Source organism: Parambassis ranga, chromosome 15 (genome assembly GCF_900634625.1).
Source record: "Parambassis ranga chromosome 15, fParRan2.1, whole genome shotgun sequence".
NCBI classification, from domain to species: Eukaryota; Metazoa; Chordata; class Actinopteri; family Ambassidae; genus Parambassis; species Parambassis ranga.
In genome coordinates this window covers 11,264,186-11,287,206 of record NC_041035.1, presented here as the reverse complement: position 1 = coordinate 11,287,206, position 23,021 = coordinate 11,264,186, and the positions used below count along the sequence as shown (strand labels likewise).

At 38.4% G+C, this 23,021-nt stretch overlaps 1 pseudogene; it reads right to left on the bottom strand.

The window, feature by feature from the left end:
• Window positions 1-23,021, bottom strand: part of LOC114446807 (AT-rich interactive domain-containing protein 5B-like) — a 72,984-nt pseudogene that overhangs the window by 19,672 nt on the left and 30,291 nt on the right.

Sequence of the window (23,021 nt, the reverse complement as noted above, 5' to 3'; positions counted from 1 at the left end):
GAGCTGCTGCTCAATAACAGATGCTATCGTGACTAATCTATGAATGAATAAATGAGTCAGACAAAAACAAATTATGCTGTCACAGAGCTCTTTCAGAGATTAGGCGATCGCAGAAAAAAAATTACCTGCAACGATTCTGATAATAATTCTGATAAGTTAAAAAACAAATCCAGTTAAGGCTCAGAATAATATGTCATCTCTTTGTCTAACACACAGCCTCCACAGTCACGGCCTTCAGTGTGTGGATGTAGAAATGGACTAATGCACTGTGCCTGTTCGGGGGAACTAAAAATTCAGTAGCCTTCTGCTTAAACTACAGATACAAAGACAACCAAGGTAGTGCCATAAAAAAATCTAAAGCATGAAAGGAAACCATGTTACAGATTTCTCTTAACACTAAGCAGCTGTGGAAAGTAACTTTACACAAGAGCTTTATTTTTAGAGTAATTTACAGGTGCTTGAGTACAACAATTTTATGCTGGTTCATACTTTCACTCCACTGCATATCTGAGGGAAATGTTATACTGTCTGCTCCACATCATTTAACTGACAGCTTTGGTTACTTTAAAAATGACCATTTTATACAGTGTGTAATATAATGTCCATTTCTTTGTTTCCTGGCAGCTGTGTTTAGTCGAGCTCACATTTCAAATGTCTCCACCAAGTAGTGATTTTCTTTCTAAACTTCTCACACGGACTCATTTCAATAAAACTTCAAATGATCCAACTTCTCAGCAAAAATTAAAGATCAGAGAAAACAGCAGACTTTGATTTGTCTTCTTTCATCTTCTGTTAATCATCTGTTAACCCTCTTTTTGATGTCACACTTCCAATTTCTGGAATTGTTTACTTGTTTTATTTAATTCCAACAATTCTTTATGGTTATTCTTGTCTTTTTACATGTAGGTGTACAATTGTCTCCAACGTCTTGTCTTATTTAATCAAACATGTCTCACCTTGGGCGTAGTTTTGCTGTCTGGGCTGCAGGGGTCCTGTGCTGCTGCTGTGGAGCCCTGGGTTGACCCCGATGATCCCTGTGCTTGACCCTGGGAGTCCCTCCTCTGAGAGATGGACAGCTTTTTCTTCCGAGGTCGCCCCTTTAGGTTGGGAGCTGCAGGAAAAATAACAGTGACAAAAACTTAAAGAAGTGCTTCTCGCCATTATCTAAGGTTTTTATCTACCAAGATAGAACAGTCAAAAATGCATTTCCTGTCAGGCAACTCTGACTTTCAGCTGGAGAGGACGGAGGCTATGATGGGAACATTTACAACCGGGGCAAGGAATTTCACAGGCCTGCTAGCCTGTAGCTAATTATTTTTAAACTGGATTAGTGCAATGTTATGCTGAATGGGGTTGCAGGCTGCCAAATTGTTCCAGTGTGCTAGTAAACATGATCTTCAAGTTCCCACTCAGCCTAAAAGAGAAACTACATTTAAAGTCAGACAGATGTATTTTTACATTACAGATGAGGGCAGGCACTTAGTGTAATAATGTAAATGACAGATGCTGGTTAACCAACAATCCCACAAAAGGGAAGACATTTTAAACAAACAGTTTCTCCTAAGAGAAATATTCGACTCAGATGCTGCAGTTCGTATGTGTTTCCCACCACAACATATATAACATGACAATGCTTTGTCTTTTTTCCTCCTCATGTTGTCAAAATGTCCTGATGTACTCATCACCGTAGCTCTATTCTCTGTTAGTGTCTTAAAGCTCGATGCTGTAAATTAAAAACACATGAGCCTGCCTGATAGGAGTTCTTTGTTTGAAAGGCTGGCAGATATAATTGCTCAGTTCACATTACACACACAATAAAGTATTTAAGCCCTCCAAGTCCTTTGTACACCCACATTTATGTCAACCCGCGATTGTAATGTAACTTCTTGGCAGAGTGCCTTGCCTCCACGCAGTAACACAAACACAGATAAGCTCAAAGGAGAGAAAGAGAGAGAAACTTCAAATAATCTAAGTTCAGTCACGTATTCCTCTGTGTCGACGCTTTCCTTTCTTTCCATCTGCAATGACAATTAAATCACATCCAAGGTTGTTCTCTGCCAAAAAGACTCTGTGATTATTTTTGTCGGATCAAATTCCCATCAAGAAAAACGTTACACTAACACCAGAGCTGAATAAAACAGAGAGGCAGTCATTAAAAAGGGTAAAACGATCACAACTCAGCAACCTAGCACTTCATGTTGTTATTTTCACAATCGCTACGCTGTGGAGAAACAGTGCAGGGAAAATTCCAAGGACATTTGTTGTGCATTTATCATCTCCACAGCAGTAAAAAAACAAGTTTTCAACACTGTAATCTTTACTTAGAAAACCCTGGGTGTGTTCCTCCCTCTGCTGTTCTCTCATTTGGTTTGCATCAAATGAGCATCATTAATACTAAAAAAAAACACATGAATCCCTTTGATTTATTTGAAAGAGGCAAGACAAAGGCTTTGGTTAAAAATACATATCTTGAAAGAATTACCTTGGAAGGCATACAGAATAATAAAATACACCACACAAAAAACTGCAGATTTATTTTTTTTAACGTGATGCTGGTTTAAACAAACATTGCAGGCCTGAGTGAGGTCACACACTCTCAGTGAGATTCTGTTTTTAGTCCAATCACTACCCCCCCCCCCCCCCCCCCCCCCCCAACACCCTACACACACTTACATAACCTGCCTGTCTGTTTACATTTTTCATCAGGTCAAACACTGCTGCGTAAGAAAACGCTGCAATCACAGCAAAAGGCCTGCTACATAACATACTAGCAACTGGGCTGTGAGCAAGTTTAAAACCATCGACTTATTGATAGAGGGCAAGCTGAACACTATTTAATCAAGCCAGGTGCACTGAGCTGGGGTTAAACGATGCATTCATGTATTTTTTTTGTAAACACAAACAAGGCACACAAGGTCAAGTGGGGGCAGTCTCTCTTTGATGCTGAAGGAGAAGAAGCAGAAGTGCTGATCTGTTTCTCCTTGTGGCAGGGTTGCATAAGGGAGGAGTCATCCACTTTAGAATAACACAAAGAAAATCAAACACGGGGCTGACTTTGTGCAGATTGATTTTCTAGAATGGAAACACAGACATTTATAGTCTGCAGAAAAAAACGCTAACATCACAAGACAATGATTTTACAGCACCCAGGGATGGTGGTATTTTTATCACTCAGTGGGCATTAAGTGTTTTTGTCAATGTACTAGAAAAGAAAGAGACCATTTAAGTATACGTGATACTTCCCTCTACAAGCCAAAAATGGACCCTGTAGTCATGCACTAAAAATGGATGCTACCAAGTTCCCTTTTTGCTTCCCACTGAGTTAGTTATTTCTCAGTCCATGCAGCTTTCTGCTTATCTAGGACACATGACTTGGAGACACGCCTCGAAGTGGCCGGAGGACTTATGGCTGGTCCTTCGCAAACCCCAAAGGGCATTGGCGCGTTGACACCAATACAAAAATACAGACACACACACACACACAGCTGTCATGAAGCTGAAAAGTTGTGAACACACTCTGAAGCTTGTTGGGAGGAAGTGAGGTCACACAGGTAGGAAGTTTTCTCCTATCATGTCTCGACTCAACTTCACAAGCCACAGAAGTCACACACAATGACGACTCGATCTCCGGATACAGCTCTTGACTTTAAACCACGGCTTTGTCTGGTAATTCTCCTCCCTTGTATTCAATTAAACACAGCAATGACACCTCTGTTTCATTGCCATTCAGTGGATGTCATTGATAATGAAAAACTCATTAGAGACAGCTCAGGATGGGTTCTGACGGTTCTATGCATCAACAGAGAGGAGCCACGGGGAACCACAACAAAATGGACTGATTGAGTGAGAGGCTGCTGGGAATAGAGAGACATATCAAGCCGACTGGAGAATTCAACTGATGGATGTCTCAGTTGATAAATCTCACAAAAACTGCTCTGTATCTACATGTTTGCTTAATGAACAGGAGGGTGGTTTCAAAAATCCTTTTTAAGTAAATGAACAAATGATCATACTGATGGTGTGCATGTTTTCCTATTTGTTTGGCAAACTGAAATTAAAAGCTTAGGGATCTAAAAATACTTTGATGTGCTTCGTCAGATTAGCAGCCAACTCATCTTTTAATTTGGCACTTTAATGTATGACTGAAATCATTACAAATACATATGCGTGCAATGGTTTCCTATTTTTAGCCACTATACTATCAAGGGACGACACTGTCATCCGGTCAAAAGATAAACAACCACAGGACTGATGCTCCTGTACATGTTGTGCAGACCGTCATGGTCTTCTAACAATGTGTGGTTGTTCTGCCACAAGGTTGCTTCTACACCATGAGGCTCACATCTGTGTTTTTGACGTACTCCTTCAGGCAAATTCATATTTTAGATGGGACAGGACTTGTTACCACAGTAACCACTGTGGCCACACAGGTGGGTATTGTCTCAGATTGCTAGCTGTTTGCCTAGGCATCACCTGTCCACCCCAGCTACACTCCACCTCTGCACATTTTTTAAAATAACCGGCTGGGGCCAGAGCCACAGCTGGGTAACATTACAAAGTATTCATCTTTTTATAAACTCTACAGGACAACAGTGATGTTGATACTTTGTTTTCGTCTCTAATTAACACTAAGTTTATAACCACAAAAATAGCTTTAATGCCAATTACAGTAAGATAGTTAACATTGTAAATATTACACTGCAACATTCCAGCATTCAGCTCAAAGCACCACTGCTTCCACACAGAGCCACGTCCATGATATTAAACTCTGTCCTGTTAATTTACAATTTCTTTGTAATCATATTATGCAAATGTACAGCGAGGCTGCAGTAAATTTTGATCACTCATTTTATGAAGTTTACAAAGGTCAAGCTGAAATAAATCACTTATAAAAGTTAAGAAATACTACATTGTTAAAGTAACTAATGACAAACAGCCCAACTCTGATAAATAACGTTTAGTCAAGTGGAGACAAATTAAATGTTAATCTCTTTACTGTGACTTTAATGTGACTCCTCAGATGTGAAACATCTAAGAGTCTTTATTCCCCAGACAACACAGTGTGACTGACTGACTGGGGCTTGATCTGCACTATCATGAAACTAAACTCTCACTTCAAAACCTTGATTCTACAGTTTAACTTCCTCTCACCAAAACGAGGTCGAAATTCAGACACAGAGGTGAAAGAGAATGAGCGAGGCATGTCTAGAGCAGGCAGCAGCAGTGGTAGGTGGAAAACGTGTTTTGACATATTTTGTGGTCTAACTTAGTTGCAAATTCACCAAACGCCTGACACCCACTCAGTAATTATCAGCATAGCCAAAGGTAACAAATTCATGTTGCAATACGTGCCCTTTTCTGCACAGTGCAGTGCGGCCCCCGGAAAATTACAACTCACCTTCTATATAAACAAGTCTTTTTTTTAAACATGTGGCCAATCACAATGAAATGTAAATAAATCCAAAGACAAACAAAATATTTGTAGTGAAGAAAGAGTAACCGCTCGAGTTAAGCAACACAGAGGTATTGACAAGTGGAGTTATGTTGTGGCTACGTAATAATCAATGTGAATTCTCCTAGAGAAACAGAGTCAATTTGATCTATCTATAGTGACACGAGGAAAGGGGCAGAGAACGTAAAAGATCTTTTAAAAACCAGACAGAGCGTAAAGTCATCTGTAAAACATCCTGCAGTGACTGCGTGGATCTGCACAGGTGAGAAGGAATCCTCCCCCGGGGGAAGGATTTGTAAATGAAACCGTATCTGTGCATGAACACGCCCACACACAGACAAAGAAGGTCACTCAGGTCTGACATACAGTGTTACAGCAGTGCACTGGAAATTTACAGCAAGTCACAAAACTAAAAGTGTCAAGACAGACAACATTCAAACACTTGTATTTAACCCTCATGCGTTGTTCGGGACATTTTTGTCCTCTGAGAGAAATTTTTCTGTTTATTTTGGCCATAACTTTGTCAATATGTGGACAAATTGAATCATTTTTCCTCAATAAGCTTAATTTTACATAAATTTTGTTAATATGATTTTAAAATTTTTCATAGGTCAACGGTACACTGTGGGCAAATTTTACCCCCTAATGTGTTGTTCGGGGACAAAAACGTCCCCTAACTTTAACGGTTTTAAAAATATATTAGATAAATATTTTTTTGAAATTTTTTTGCATAGACCTTTTAATTAACTTCAGTTCTAATCAACAGTAGTGAAAAAATCATTTTCCCCCAGGATTTTAACCCTTTAATCACCAATTTTATAAGGGGTGGTGCTGAAAATTGAAAAAAAAACACACAAAATGGCTCATTTTTAATAGAAAAGGTGAATGTGGACTGGATTCTTTTGAACCTTTATTATAGTCTTGGTCATGTCAAACATCAGTAAAAAAATTGACTTTATTGCATTATTAGTTTTTGCACAGCACTGGATTTTCTTTTTTTCTCCCATTTTGTCCCATAGACTTACATTATAAACACACTTTTTTTGACTGCACAGCCATGGCACTAAATAATCATGCATTCTTGATTGTTGGTGGTTTACCCTGTTGGTAGGAGGTAACATTTGTGATTTTTACAGTTAACAACTTAATTACCATATTAACCCTTTACCTGCAGGCCTGTGCTCATGTACTGTAGTTTCTGGCTTAAGTATATGGAGTTATAGGGAGTATTTTAGCACATAATTGTGTGTCTACACACTGTGTGTGTATGTTAGAGAGGAAGAGAGCCATTTGCACACTGTCAGGGAAGGAAAGTCAGGAAAATAAAGTTACTAAGTAAGTGAAGTGTACCTAATTCAGACGTACAACGGCAATGCATAAGCATGTAAAATGAAAACATCCAGGAGTTCTGGCGTCTGAAGTTGTGGATGGGTAAAATAGCTGTTTTTTTTTTTTTTTTAGCTTTCGGAAAACACGTCCTCCAGTAGAGTGACTTTACTTTTAGGTTAGTGTCTCAGTTGAGATCACTGAATTAGTCTAAGTGAGGTCTAAGTGCCCCTTTTCCATGGTGTGTTGCGCTCCACACGACCATACGTACATGTGCATGTTACTAAATAGACACCATAGATAGATAACTTGATAACATAATAAATAATCATTGACTAACCAAATCTAATCTACAGTTTAGTCCCCTACTAAAATTAGTATTAAAAGTAGTTTAGTAAAGTAAAGTAAAGTAAATTTGTTGCAGCCCTAAAAGTAAGTGCCGGGCCCTTTGATGCTGAGAGGTTCAGACTAAACAAAACAAAAACACTAGTGGACTTGCATGCATCCTCCTGGTCATTTAATGGTGACAAGAGCAGCAAGCAGCATGAAGAGAGGATTCACCTGTGCATGAGTGAAGGATTCACTTGTGAACGAATGAAGGATTCGCTTGTGAACAAGTGACGGATCTACTTGTGCAGCCTTCACAGCTTCACAGCCTGGCCCTTCATAGAGCCAGGCTGCACAATCATTTCCAGAGATTGTGCACAAGTGAATCCTCTCTTCATGTTGCTTTCTGCTCTTCTCACCATCAAATGACCACAAGGTCACATGTAAGACCACTTGCCTTTTTGTTTTGTTTAGTCTGCACCTGTAGACATCAAAGGGCCACACGTGCATAGCAACACTTTCTTTGTTTTTGTTTACTATGAAGACTCTGTGGTTGTGTGTACTCACAGACAACAAGATCAGTGTGCAAATGGCTCTCTTCCTCTCTAACATACACACACAGTGTGTAGACACACAATTATGTGCTAAAATACTCCCTATAACTCCATATACAAGCCAGAAACTACACTACATGAGCACAGGCCTGCAGGTAAAGGGTTAATATGGTAATTAAGTTGTTAACTGTAAAAATCACAAATGTTACCTCCTACCAACAGGGTAAACCACCAACAATCAAGAATGCATGATTATGTAGTGCCATGGCTGTGCAGTCAAAAAAAGTGTGTTTATAATGTAAGTCTATGGGACAAAATGGGAGAAAAAAAGAAAATCCAGTGCTGTGCAAAAACTAATAATGCAATAAAGTCAATTTTTTTACTGATGTTTGACATGACCAAGACTGTAATAAAGGTTCAAAAGAATCCAGTCCACATTCACCTTTTCTATTAAAAATGAGCCATTTTGTGTTTTTTTTTTTCAATTTTCAGCACCACCCCTCATAAAATTGGTGATTAAAGGGTTAAAATCCTGGGGGAAAATGATTTTTTCACTACTGTTGATTAGAACTGAAGTTAATGAAAAGGTCTATGCAAAAAAAATTCAAAAATATATTTATCTAATATATTTTTAAAACCGTTAAAGTTGGGGGACGTTTTTGTCCCTGAACAACACATTAGGGAGAAAAAAAGAAAATCCAGTGCTGTGCAAAAACTAATAATGCAATAAAGTCAATTTTTTTACTGATGTTTGACATGACCAAGACTGTAATAAAGGTTCAAAAGAATCCAGTCCACATTCACCTTTTCTATTAAAAATGAGCCATTTTGTGTTTTTTTTTTTCAATTTTCAGCACCACCCCTTATAAAATTGGTGATTAAAGGGTTAAAATCCTGGGGGAAAATGATTTTTTCACTACTGTTGATTAGAACTGAAGTTAATGAAAAGGTCTATGCAAAAAAAATTCAAAAATATATTTATCTAATATATTTTTAAAACCGTTAAAGTTGGGGGACGTTTTTGTCCCTGAACAACACATTAGGGAGAAAAAAAGAAAATCCAGTGCTGTGCAAAAACTAATAATGCAATAAAGTCAATTTTTTTACTGATGTTTGACATGACCAAGACTGTAATAAAGGTTCAAAAGAATCCAGTCCACATTCACCTTTTCTATTAAAAATGAGCCATTTTGTGTTTTTTTTTTTCAATTTTCAGCACCACCCCTCATAAAATTGGTGATTAAAGGGTTAAAATCCTGGGGGAAAATGATTTTTTCACTACTGTTGATTAGAACTGAAGTTAATTAAAAGGTCTATGCAAAAAAATTTCAAAAAAATATTTATCTAATATATTTTTAAAACCGTTAAAGTTAGGGGACGTTTTTGTCCCCGAACAACACATTAGGGTAGTGTTTGCGAACAATGCATGAGGGTTAAAATAAGATCACAAAAACAAAAGCACAGCCTCACCACTCAGATGAAAATTAAACAGAATAAAATGATTCATAGTAACAATAACAGCACCTGTCAGAATGCAAACAAAATAACCTCCTAAAGAAACTAAACAATGAATAATACATGACAAAATCATGATACAAAACACCCACTGATACAACTCCTGAGACGCAGACTTTAATCTGTAAAGCAGCGGAGCATTAAATGTGTGATCAGTGAAGTGATATTACACTTTGGTGGAACATTTTAACTCCACTGGAGGCACAAGCAAGTGACAAGGGAGGCTCCAAAGGAGCAAGGCAACAGTACCAGAGAGAATATAAAAAAGGCAGCAATGACTGATTCCTCAGCCAGCAGTGACAGGCGACGGCGTGTCTTCACTATACATCAAAAGGCCTCAGAGGTTGGAGCGATTTCAAGTTTTTCTGCTCAAGAACTGCCTGTTTCTGACCGCACTTTCAGGAAGCAATTCTTTCAAGAAGCACGTTTGAGCTAATGTTTCTCTCTCTGGCTCATTTTGGAGTAAAATATTTCTGATGTTCACTTGTGGTGTGATTTATGTATGACACATGTTACTAGTTATTCAGATCAAAATGTTCTCATACATAACCTGACGGGTTTAAATAAAAACCACCACAAACAAACAGGAATATCCAACTGTGACACAATTTTAAGTTTGTCAGTGCCAATAAATCAGGACACTACTATGTCGCTAGAAGATATGAAATAATAGACCTATGATGGTTTCTTGTAAATAATCAAGCATCAATTGAAGCATTTAGTAAGTTTCAGTGATGCATATTAACACTTGTTGTGATCCACCCATAAAAAAAATGAAAGCTGATTTGATATTGTAAATTGTGATACAGCAATCTGTCAGCAAAGGAAAAGAAGAGGACACAATGAGCTGAACAATGTTGGAAACCTACACTTACAAATATGCTTTGTTAATGTATAAAGGAATGTTAGAAGAAGGTAAGATAAACCACAGTAATGCCTGTATGTAAAGCAGCTCTATAGGTGTTTCCCTCCTCTCTTTCATTAGGTTGTTGGCCGCAGCCACTGTCACTTTTCACATACTAATACCAGGCTTTTTTGACATGCTCGTAATTCTCACTTTGTCACATTTGACAGCTGAGTTATTCTTCTGTTCCTGTGCTTCAGGCACATTTTAGAGCTCAGAGTCATTTGAGACACACTGACAGTAAAAAAAAGAAAAGTTAATGAACAGTAATACTTCAAGCATCTCTATCATTGCAATCACCAAAAATTACACAATGTGCCCACAGACTGAGAGCGAGTGTGTGGGTGGACACAGTACACTGTTCTTTATTAATCATCAAAGCCTCCGTAGGTTGATAGATGATACAAGTGTTAATTAATTTCTCATAAATATACAGAGGAAGATTATCCATTGATAGACTGTGAAATGTTTTGCAGCTAATTCCAAGAGTTTAGTATTAGGTCAACCTAGGGGGATTTCACATCAATAACACTGAAATATTTTCATCACTGCCATTGCCTGTTTTCGCCTATAAATGCAGCAGCAACATAAGAAGATATTTTTACACTCCTGTACCCAAGAGCGATCCTGAATTTAATGAGGAGGAATGCATTTGGCTGCTTCCTAGGTGTGACAATGGATACTAGTTACTGTTATTACACAAACACATCCAAGTTTTACCGGGCCTCCAACAACAACAAACCCACCTTTAAATATAACAGAGAGAGAAAGAGAAAGAGACGAGCACTGAGGTGCCAGATTGACAACTACATTCGCTGAGCAGTGTGAGTGTGTTTGTTTTCTGAGTATACCTGTATCAAGAAGTTGTTCTGACTATTAACACACAGAAAATCACTGTAATACAAGGCTATTAGAGCATGCGCCTGAGTAAAAGGCAGGGATTAGTCTGTCTTGTTACTAAAAGAGGTCTAACAACGGTCCCCCGAGGTGCGGCCGACTCATCCGCAAGTCCTCAACAGCTTCTTGTAAACAGACCTTTCTTTCTAACCACACAGTACCATGATTGACTGTGCTTCAATGGCTATTTAAAGGGAAACTTTATAAAAATTACACACACACGCTTAGACCATTATTTGTAGTTTCTAAACATACATATATTTTTAGATTGATTGCCATTGACTACACATGTGGTCATTTAGCCCCTGGACATGCAGTGTGGATGGTAATACCTAACCTAGCAGATAGTTGTTAAATATCATCATCAGACCAGCAGATCACTTTCACTTGTCACTTTTTAAAATCAGTTTAGGAATGGGTTAAACCACACCCATCTGCAATAAACATCTTCATCATATTCCTAACTACCATGGTGACAAGTCCCCAAATTATTGTATTTTGCAACCATTTTTTACACAGCCACTAACTGGCACTATCCCCATCACTAGACTGATACCTGCTACACTGGTCCATTAATTTGAAAAAAAAAAAGTATTTACAGGAAGTTATTTTATGACTAATGTTCTATATTTTAAACCTGCAACTTGCCTTAAAATATGACAACTAAGCTGTAGAGCAAGCTGAACAAATTACAAATTACATTTCTAGCAAAAGAGAAAAATAACAGGCTATGATAACATCCAGCTGTCATGAGGCAACCAGAGTCTTTATTTACTACAGTCAAATATTCACTCCCTAAGGAAAATAACTGACTCTTTAACCCCTCAAAGCTCAGCATGACACAACTGTCTTTAAAGTGGACTTTTTAGGCTTAAATATACAACAGTTTGTCATTTAATCAATTCTTTATCATTTAGAACACACATGTCTAAAAATACAATTTCATCCAAAGAATTTATCCCACACTTTGTCCAATGTAGCAGTGGTCTGGAAAAGTAATTGGCCCCATAAGCCAAATTCCACTGACCCCTATCATCATGGTATGTAGAGAAAAACACCCAAAACAAATTAAACCATTACTAGCTAGTAAAACAGATCTTTTTTTATCCTCTCTCTAATGGGCGCCCATGCATGAGTTCAGTTTAAATGCATAAATACATCCACACTGTAAAAATGAGAACCCATGTGAGATTTTCTGGGCAGATTCTCACCAGATCTGCTATCCTTGTTGCAACAACTCCGTCATCCTGTTCCAGTCTATTTCCCAAACCTATCATTTCCTGTACAAATACTGAATTATATCGGCTACAGTCTGTTTTTATTTTGCTCAAAGACGATTCCCCTTAGCCGACTGACTGACAGCTGTGCGTATGCATCATTATCTTCTTCACAGAGCCTGTCTGTTGCCATAGCCTGTGGCAGACCTCAATCACACAGTATTAGAAATGACTTCGGTTTTCCACGGAGCGCCGTGCTTTTTGACTGCTGCAGGTGCGCCACACATTATATGAACCTTAAAGGTGAACTGGCTGTTCTGCCCTTTTGAAAGTACAGTACAGACATGTAACATCAGATACATGTCTGTACTGTACTTTCAGCTGATAAGTTCATTTGATTTAGCCTGCGGACATTATGCAAGACATTATGAGTGAGAGTGTGTTGCAGATAATGTTCCTGCTCCTGGAAGCAGAGGTCACTGAGGACAATAAACTGTTTGGATACCTAAACATACTGTGCTCAGAAAAACAAGATTTATTAAGTCGCTTTTGTCTCATAAACTCTTCTTAACTGTCCCAATTACGCTGCAGGTGCAGTTTAGTAAAGACTAAACAGGAATATTGATTCATTGCTATCTCAGGTTTAAAATGCAGGTCAGGTCTGAAGTCTTAGTCTGAGGTTTCAGTACACAGGCAGGTAATAAGATCCACAATTGAAGGTCTATGCTAATGCTTTGGTAGATACTGCACAGTAGATAAATCATGTTTATAGATTGATGTCCTCCACTATGGCCTCTGTGAATATAACAAGATTGCCTTCAATTGCATCTAAATATAAGCTTTATGCATGCAAACAGGCTGCATAATAAAATACTGTGCACTTGGATATGGAATAAGGAGCCTAGCTTGCCATTTTAGATTACAGCCAACCACACCAGCTATTATCTGGTGTTTATATTCCAATATGTGACTATACTGTAAAAATGCTCTTTGTGTTAATCCTGACAATTTGTCAAATTTAAATCCAGCTGTGGTGGAAAGAACACATCAATTCAAAGTGAAATCAATTCTGTCCCACCCCCCACCCCCACCCCATCCCCTCATCCCTCCACCCTCCCTTCTCCTCCTGTTTTTGACTTTCTCCCACTCTTGTGCTTCTCCTATCTATTTCTCTTTCCTTTCTGTAATAACTATGTGAGCGGCAGCAAATGTAATTACAAAGGGAGGATGGGGTAGGGAGGTGTGTGTGTGTGTGTGTGTGGGGGGGGGGTCGTTGATGATTGCAACGCATGCACAACAAAACGCAACATTAAAAAGCTATTATCAGAAAAGGGAACATTTTGGCAGATATATGGCGGAGGGCAGCTCCCGCCATATGTTTGTGGAGACGGGGACAACAAGTCAGGTAGTAATTATCAATCATCATCAGGAGAAAGTGTCAAAAACGCTAGGCTGGGCACGCTCTGACTAGTGTTGCCATGGAGACAAGCCCACATCCCGGTGAGTGTGTGTGTGTGTGTTTACCAGGACATTAAAAATACTCTCCCATATTTGTATCTCGCACTTATAAAGAATCATGTAAATCGTTCTGTTAGCTTCTACAAGCCATGAGAACTCTGTGGTTATGTGTGTGTGTGTGTGTGTGTGTGTAAGAAGGATTTCCTGCCAAGCCATACAACGGGGGGGGGGGGGGGGTATTTTTTCATGGAGAGGACTGTGGATAAATTCAGCTGAGGTTTTACACTGAATTCCTTGCCTTCAGGTTTTGGCATGTTTGGGGTTACAATTAGCAGATGGATATGTAAATGGAATATTCTCACCATAGTAATATAATAAGACAAATGTGTATATATGTGCACATACATAATGTATTTGCCAGTAATGAGCTCATTTCTGTGACCATACTGTTGCTGTACACAGACTCTCCATTCAGGCTGTCACTGTTAATATCCCTCAGCCAAGGAAAGAGGACATTCTCCCAAACCATCATGACTTTGTCAGTTTCAATTTTGCATAGTTCTTTCTCCTTTTTTCTTTTTTTATGCAGCTTACTTTGGTTTCCCTTTAACACACAACACATGCCTTTAAATCAAATGTCACTACTTGCCTTACAGGCTATTCATTTCCAGGGGTGTACAGTAAGTGTGACTATTCACAGAATCACATGAGGAATGTCTCTGGAACGTCTCCAAATATATCGAACGATGGTGGAGCTTAGAGATGACAATCAATTTCCATGTGACCTCAATCCATTACCCTTCCAGGAATCAGGATTATTTTCACTTAAAACAAGCTCTGAAAATTAAATACATAACCAAGTAAACATGAAAGCAATTTGAGGGAAACTGGTGTAAATGCAAAATGAATTTTTCTTCTTTATTATAGCAGTCATTTGGAGAAAAAAAAAAAGCGTAGTGTTCTTAATTCATTATTTGTGCGCCGTTGTGCATGCTCCCCCTGGGGAGAAGCAACATTACTCTTTCATCAGATCAAATGAAGCGAAGCCGTGCCGTTCCAGGAAGAGCCAATTAAACAGTTCAAAGAAGTTTATTATTGCGATGGATTATAAAATCATTCTCATCGGATTCATCGGGGTGTGTGTTTCAACAGGGGTGTGAATGTGTGTACTTTAACACTGCGCAAACTCATAAAGGGCTGTCGACCCGAGCTTTCCATTTGCAAAGTAAATAGGAAATTATGTCACATGTTTTACAGGGGGAACTTTCAAAAAGTTAATTTGGAGTCACAATAAGCCATAATTACAGTGAGAAAATCTTTCGAATTTCCTCTTCGTTCATTTCTTCCTCCTCCTCTTTTCCATCTCCTATCCACCTCATGTGATTGCCTCATGATGGTTAGCGTCGCTTGTACTTATTAACACACATCACATTTGAGACATGGCTGGATTTACTCTTAACCCACATCCACTGACTGACAAACACACTGAGGAATGCAATGACCTCTGACCCCAGTGGAGCAGACTCAAAGACAAGCACGAGCATGCATGCGCACTCACACACAAATGCAGCATAATTATATGGAGGGAAAAATGCACTTTGTGTCAGGACAAAAATAAAACAAATATCTGACAAGTGAACATGTCACTTCCTGCGCCCGAGTGTTGGCAAGTAGCTTTTAATGGCCATTGTTCCAGGGGAGGAAATTAAAAAATAAATCCCATTTTGTAAATGTTAAGAGCACACAGAGGGACTGTCCCAAATATACACGCACAATTATTCCAAGAGTGCCAAATGTAAAACAGAGTCAAAGTTACATAATGTGGAGGATTTGCTAAAAAAAACAGGATAACCTTCAAACGCTTCCACATCATTGATACTGACACACGGCAGCAACAACTCAGTAGGACCGCAGCTTTAAAAAATACAGTATTTCAATTTAGCTTTTGGAGGGAGAGAGAGAGAGAGAGAGAGACAGAGAGAGAGGGAGAGAGGGAGAGATGAAAGGGAGCAGTGGATAAGCTTCAAGGCTTATCCTATTCATTACTGGAGGAAAAAAAAAATCACAGCATCGACCTATAAATAAATGAATGCCAGGATAAACACGGAGCCCATACATCAATAAAACATATGTATTCTAATAGATCACGCTCTAGTTACACTTGATGGGATTGAGTCGGCCAATGAGCCCAATCATAGGAACTTTATCATTTTGAAAAGCTACACAGCATTAAGCCAGGGTGATTATAAATAATCATCATTCCTATAGCAAAATAGGCCAATGGATACTTTCATATTTCTGTTCATTTGTTCTTGTTTATAGGCCAAGTTTTCTACAAAATATTTTTGTCTTTTCTAACATATATATATATATATATATATATATATATATATATATATATATATATATATATAACATATAACATATATATATATAACATATAACATATATATATATATATATATATATATATATATAAATAAATAACCTTTCTTTTTAGAAAAAAAATAATGGACACGTCAGTCAATCATCACACAGCATAATCCTCACTTTGCTGCTGTCATGTATCAGCAGTGTAATAACTTTTTTTTTACGTCACTTAAGTTACACAAGCTCTTTTCAGGAATAACAACAAACAGCAGCAAGCCTCTACCTGCTGAAAGATGTGCTCCACTCAACCCAGAAACCTGACTAAAAAGGCTGCATTCATGAGGTGTTTCTGCACAGAGACAGACTTTGTAAACATCGTTTACAGTTACACAGATGAGTCAGACCTGCTCATGCCAGGTTGCAACATGCTGCTCTGTAAATTTAATTAGGGACATTCTGAAGTTTTATCACAGCCCACATCTGGGGTTTTGTAAAAATGGGACTCACTGAATGCTTCCACTCCAAAAAAATATTGTACTTTTCTACTCCACTACACATATCTGACAACTTTATCTACTTTTAAAATGAATCTTAAAGCCAATGCACAATAACTTTAAAAAAAAAATGGCAATCTGTAACAAGGCTAAGATTTAAGATGTCTGTGTCTATTAACAGCCCCAGCAATAATAGACTTTTCATGTTACTTTAACTGGTGTGGTTAGTATTAAATGTACTGGAGGAATATTCTCCATTTTGTTGTCGATGCTAATGGATCTAAATGTTCCATCACCACTGTTTATCACTTTATAATCTAAATATAATCTTGCTCACAGTGGTTCTCCAACATTTGACAAGTATGGAATAATCATCTATGCTATTATGAATGAGGTCAAGTTGGCATCCTCTGCTGAAGAGTAAAGTAATTAATAACACGCTCTGCAGTTTATCAGTATTTTAAATTACACAACTGCTTTGAAAAAAACACGTTCACATTCACATTCGCTTCTATCTGTTATCTCCCACACAGATAATGACCTGTCAGATAACAGTTAAAGTGGTTAATCACTTAAATGAGAAGTTTAGGACATTGAAAAGATATGAACGTGTCTCTGATTTGTTCTTTTAATTCCAGGAAGCCAAAAGCATGCAGAGCTCTAAACATACATGTTACAACATACTTATTATAGACACTTACTTGCACTGAATATTTCATCACCTTTACTACTACTTTAATATTTTTTGTCAGTGTTAACATCTTGTCTTGTGTAACTGTGATTGCAAGTAGGAGCCAGTCTGGATAGATTCCTTTGTGATACATTCGAGAACACTCTGGGATTCAGATTTTAAAAGCATGCACTGCTAAAAAAACAGAAACAAAAACATGAATTTATAATTGCACTAACTATAATTTGAAATATACTATAAAACAAAAAGGATATTATTAACTTTGTTTGATTTAAAATGGTTCCCGTTTGGCAAAAAAAACTGAATCTTGGATGTCAGAGTTTCCATAAATGCAGCAGGGGGGAGGGATTTCCAAACAGTTACTGCTCCCTGTTGCAATAACATGTGATGACAGCCTGACAATAAAAAGGTGACTAAATGTTTCACTGTGCCGGATCACCTGTATACAGCTGGTGTTGTGCTTCTGTAAAATGATTTTCATACTGCAGTAAATTGAAAACAACAATGGCTACATTTAACATAGCAAATACTGTATGTGAGTCTCCACATACATTAATACCCACCTAATAAAACTATTATTACAAATGGTGTGTAAATAATATGTTATTCCTGCTTTTTTGATAGGAACTCCATACTTTATGGTGGATAAATATTTCATGTGGAGAACCAGAACTGCCTTATGTATTGTTTATGTAATACTTTTCAACAAGAGCAGTGACTGCAGCCTCCCACTCCACTCAAACACATCAGATCAGAGTCAACAACAAACGTATTACATGACCAAACCCAGGGCACAAAACAAAGACTGGACTCATCCTCAAATTAAAATTATGTATGATCTGTTACTAAAGTAAGTAACTCCACTTAACTGCAGTGAGACTCTATCTGAGAGTCCTTCTTTCCTTTTTTTTCTTTCTTTATTATCCTCACTCGTCTGCTCCTCTGAGAAACCTTTGCACCGTAAAATACCTGGTAGATCTCTGAAAGGCTTCTTGCCTATGGCCACACATGCTTATTTATACGTCTGTTCTGTTGGCTAAAAATAGAGAAGCAGCAATGCCAAGCAACGTGTGTAGAGAGCTGGTGTGTTGCTGATGACATAATAGGGATAATCAGAAAGATTGATTATTCCACCTAGAAGTCATGCTAATGCTGTTAATGCCACATCAGAGAAAAGACTGTGGCAATGATACTTATTTTTGGTTGTGCATATGTTATGTATATAAGCAAACAGTGCAAAAAATATGTATCTTTTACTCATTATTTAATAAAATATCTCACTACAGGACATGGCACTGGACAATGTCACCAGATGCTCAGCTTCTTTTTATGTATAGAGTCTATGTCCTGATTATAAAATCTGCCTGTATGTATAGTCACAGCATGTGCTCCTTTCTCCTCTAAAATCCTTCTCTATGGCCTCTGTATACCATGACATATGGACAATGAAAAATTCATGGGCTGGTGGTTAACACAAATCTGCAGAGGAGATGGGAAAACACGAGCTTAGCAAGCAATTTGCCTATTACATTAACAGACGGGGCTGTCATGGGGCGATATTGGCATATGCATATTTCATCTAATCACATTTTATGTTTAAAGAGCAGGGAGAAAGTGGTTCAAGTTGTGGAAACAATGACATCATGCTGTACATTCATCTGGTGACCCAACCCAATCAAGCATGTGGAGCTGAATGTTTTTAAAGATATTATCTCAAAGTGCAGGTTTAAGGCTTAAGCATGCTCGTTTTTTTCTTCTGAGTATATTTCAGTATCAGTTTCAGTCAGAAGATGAGTTACCAAAAAAGAAACACAGACACCACGAACTCAGACATGCAGTCACACCCTTGTAAACACACACACACACAAAGCACCAGACCAGATGTACAAAAACTAGCACGCACACACAAAAATAGACTGTGATCAGTACATCTGGACAATGCTAATATACTGAAGCAATAAATTGTTTTTTATACTCCTCCCACCCAGGAGGATTACAAAAAAGGATTCCAATGGATTGCACTGACAATGTTTCTTTTTAATAAAAATCAAACCAGCACTGAGTGAGAAATATTTCAAACAAAACACACTGAGCCAACCATGAAATATACAGTTTCTCTGCCAAAGAGAGAGACCTGGGGAATATAGGATAATGAGAAAGAGAGCACGAGGAGTGTAGCTCTTCTCAACTGCTTTACCTCAAACATGATTGCCTCACTAACTTTTAAAATACTGTTGATTTAAGCAATGAGCACACAAGGAGTGTTGGGTTTCTGAGGGGGAGGAGGAAGGGAGAAGGGGGGAGAAGAAGGTCAGCAGAGAAAATGAGATGTCATTTTTTTTTCTTAACAAACAGCCATCTTGTTTAAATATATCATATACAATTGTTTATGTTACTGCCGAATAAATGTGTACAGATTAGCAACAGCTAATAAGAAAAACCTGAACCGTGTCATCTGTCATTCAGCGCTGCAGAGGTCTGGCCCACACAAAGTATTTCTGGCTTTTTTTCCCTCACAGCAGAGGAGCCTAAGTAATGCCAATATTATTACAGTACAGTATGTCACACCTTCGGTTTATGTAAGAGATTATTTTTCATTCAGTAAGTGAAAAGGAAAATATTTGTACCAGCTGTACTCTTCTTCCTGTTGTATGATAGCGCAGTGATAATATTACATTCCTTCTGGCAAAAAAATTAAATTGGGGACACAAAGTAGCATGGGCATAATCAATCCACGCTGGCAGAGAATGCATGATAATTATAAACAAAAACTGTGTCATTCCCCGTGAGGAAAGCAGCTGCAGGGGTGACAGGCGATGCTCAACATGAATATGGATCACAGGACTAAAGATCTGGTAACTGACGCAACTGCAGTTTCGCTCAAGCTGGTTCAAAAGCAGGGACACTGGTGGTGATGCAGATAAAGAAAAAAAACATGAATATAGATCGGCTTAGATGAAGCCCAGTCTCCTGACAACTGTCTTTATAATACCAGGAATGACTCTAAATCATCACAGCAAACAGTGAAGAAATCAAAGTCGTCGTAAACTACAGGTAAATGAGAAAACAACAGCATATGCTGCTTATTAAATAGTAAATCTCTACACTGTTATGCTGCACAGGCACCTACTGTAGTGCTGTGTTGAATCTGTGTTACAAAGCTTCCAGGGATAGAGTGGATTTCACCAGCAGGCTTTCATCTGATGACTACATTTCACACACAATACTGTACCAATAGGCTCACTGAAACTCCGCAATAGCACAGTTTTTTTGCCCGAGCCCTCTCGTTTTCTCTACCCCCTGAGGTAGCTTGACACACTTTCATGAATTAGCTTAGACAAGACGGACGGCTATTACAGCTGCCACAGCAGATTTGGCTGAATCTAAAAGGTCAGAATTAGCATTGAGGGAAGCATACAAGAAAGTCCTAAAATTGTTCCCCAGATTAAATTTTAACATTTTAATATTTCACAGCTGCACACTTTTGCCTCTTACATGTCCACAGTGCTGGTATTTATCCTCATAAAGATGGATTTAACAGTTGCTTTTTTTAATAGGGTGTCTATAAATGGCAGTATAAGTTTCATATGTGCAAACATTCAGGTGTGCACCTTTAAGTAAGAGGCCCTGCAGGCTGCAGTTCACCTGCTTTAGTGATGGAAATTACTTAGCTCTGCTGTTTTGCAACAATTCACAATCGAGTCTCAAAGCAGCAATACAGGCAGCAATAAAACTGTGCTTCAAACATAGTAAACCATCATGTGAATAACATTAGAAATCTGGTTGGCATAGTCAAAAAAGTAGAAATCCCTTAGGCTATGAAAATAAACCTTTAGCTTAAATGTGGCTCACAGAGGAATGGCATTATTGAGCCAAGTGAATGAGCAACAGCAGCCACAGGATGTTAGCGTTACTATTCATAACTTATTTTCCTATGCCTTAAAACCATTTTCCCTTCTGGTCTCACCTCTGCTGCTCTCTTAAAATGCAATTACCTACTGGCAAATTTACAGGAAAAGAAAAACAATGACTTTTGACCATAGGAGCCGTTACTGTGAATGTCAAACTGACGCTGCACAAGCGCCTGCTGAGCTACCGAGCAGAGGAAATATAAAGAGAGATGAATCACGTTATTCTTTTGTTTTAGAGCAGCTCGGGGTTAATAAAATGTGTGGATTCATGAACAGCAGAGAGAGCACAGTGAATGGCAAATAGACATGTTCCAGCACTCAGAAAAAAAAAACTCCACGCCGGAACCACAGAATGCTTTTCATAGGTGTTACTGATGAGGAAGTAAGAACAGCAGTCATTTGTGTCCATAAACAGAAAGAGCGCTGCGGGAAAAACAAACACTTCAACAAAGGCTGTTGAAAAGCAGTGTGATCTGGACTGAATTTCTCTTTTTATATTAATGATTGCTTTGCAATGACACTAATTAACTAAAGTAAACTAAAACAGCCTCAATCATAACTATGTGTAGTATCTGTACGAGGAAACAACATCTGGCATTAGGAGCTCAAATACGAGTTAAAGCTTAGACGATATGCAAACTTCTTAATAATGAGTTACAAACATTGCTCCCTAAACATCAGGTTATAGTCTTTACTTCCTTTGTCAAAACCTGCTGACTACACAAAGCAAAGGTTCAGTGATTCGGGTCTTGTCCTAAATCTAGACAAACCAATTGAAAGTTTCCACTGGAAATGGAACATCCTGTTATTAACACTTCTTTCTAATAAACTAGTTAACTGCTAACATCATCTTGTTGTGCTGGAACACAGTGTGATTCACAGTTTTAATGTCCAATTTCCAAGCTAAATAAAATGCAGCATGTATAACTAATGGCAGCTAATGCAGGAGATTACAGAGACTTCAGAGAGGCAGATGTGTCATTTTCAAACTTGTAATCTTCAGCCGCATTCAACAAGTGACTCAAGAGATACTGCACCGATGTCTAAATTCTGTGCACTTTCCTTTAAACCCAGTGCTCTGAAACACTTTGTCAGCAAGGGCTGTTTGTCTCCTCTCATGAAATTGTTTTGGACATTTTTTTTTCCCCTCACAGCAATTGTATTTGTCACAGGAGTTCTCTCTGGTTTCCATTAACATTTTAAATGGACTCTTGTGCTTCTTTCTGAATTTTCACACAATGGATTTAAATGATTGGCCCAAAATGTCAATTTCCCACTAAAAGCAGACTTGAACAAATAGCCTGGTTAACCAAAATGATATAATCGTAAGTTTGAGATGAACCATACTGTGAGAATTAGTTTTAAATGTGTGTGTTTGTTTAGAAATGAGGACCTGAGGATCTGATGTTTCACCACATGCCCTCCACTGCTCTTGTAGTAGCTGTTGGCATTACTGGTGAGCATATATGACATGTCATATGTGTATGTCGTATATCTTCAGCTGCCACACTTACCGAACTCATCACAGATGCTTTCATTCTGCAGCAGGGTGGCGTGTTCGAAGGTGTCACGGCAATACAGGATCCTCGTGCTTCCGTCCAGCGCAGCGATGCCACCCAATGCCAGCACCGTGTGGTCTATGAGCAGGGAGGACGGCTGCTCTCTGAGCCGCGCCAGAACCGAGCGGTAGCGGCAATACTGTGGATAACTGAGGACTAAAACCTTCCGTCCATCCTCTTCCTGGCCTGAAAAACACACAAAAACCACATACAGAGTTAGAAGGTCCACAGAGATGATAGGCAGAGGTTAATTTAACACACGGAGTGAAATAAGAAACATTTTGTTTTTCAAGTACTCCCATAAGTGTTGTAGAAAATGGTAACACTTCAATTTTAGAGAACACAT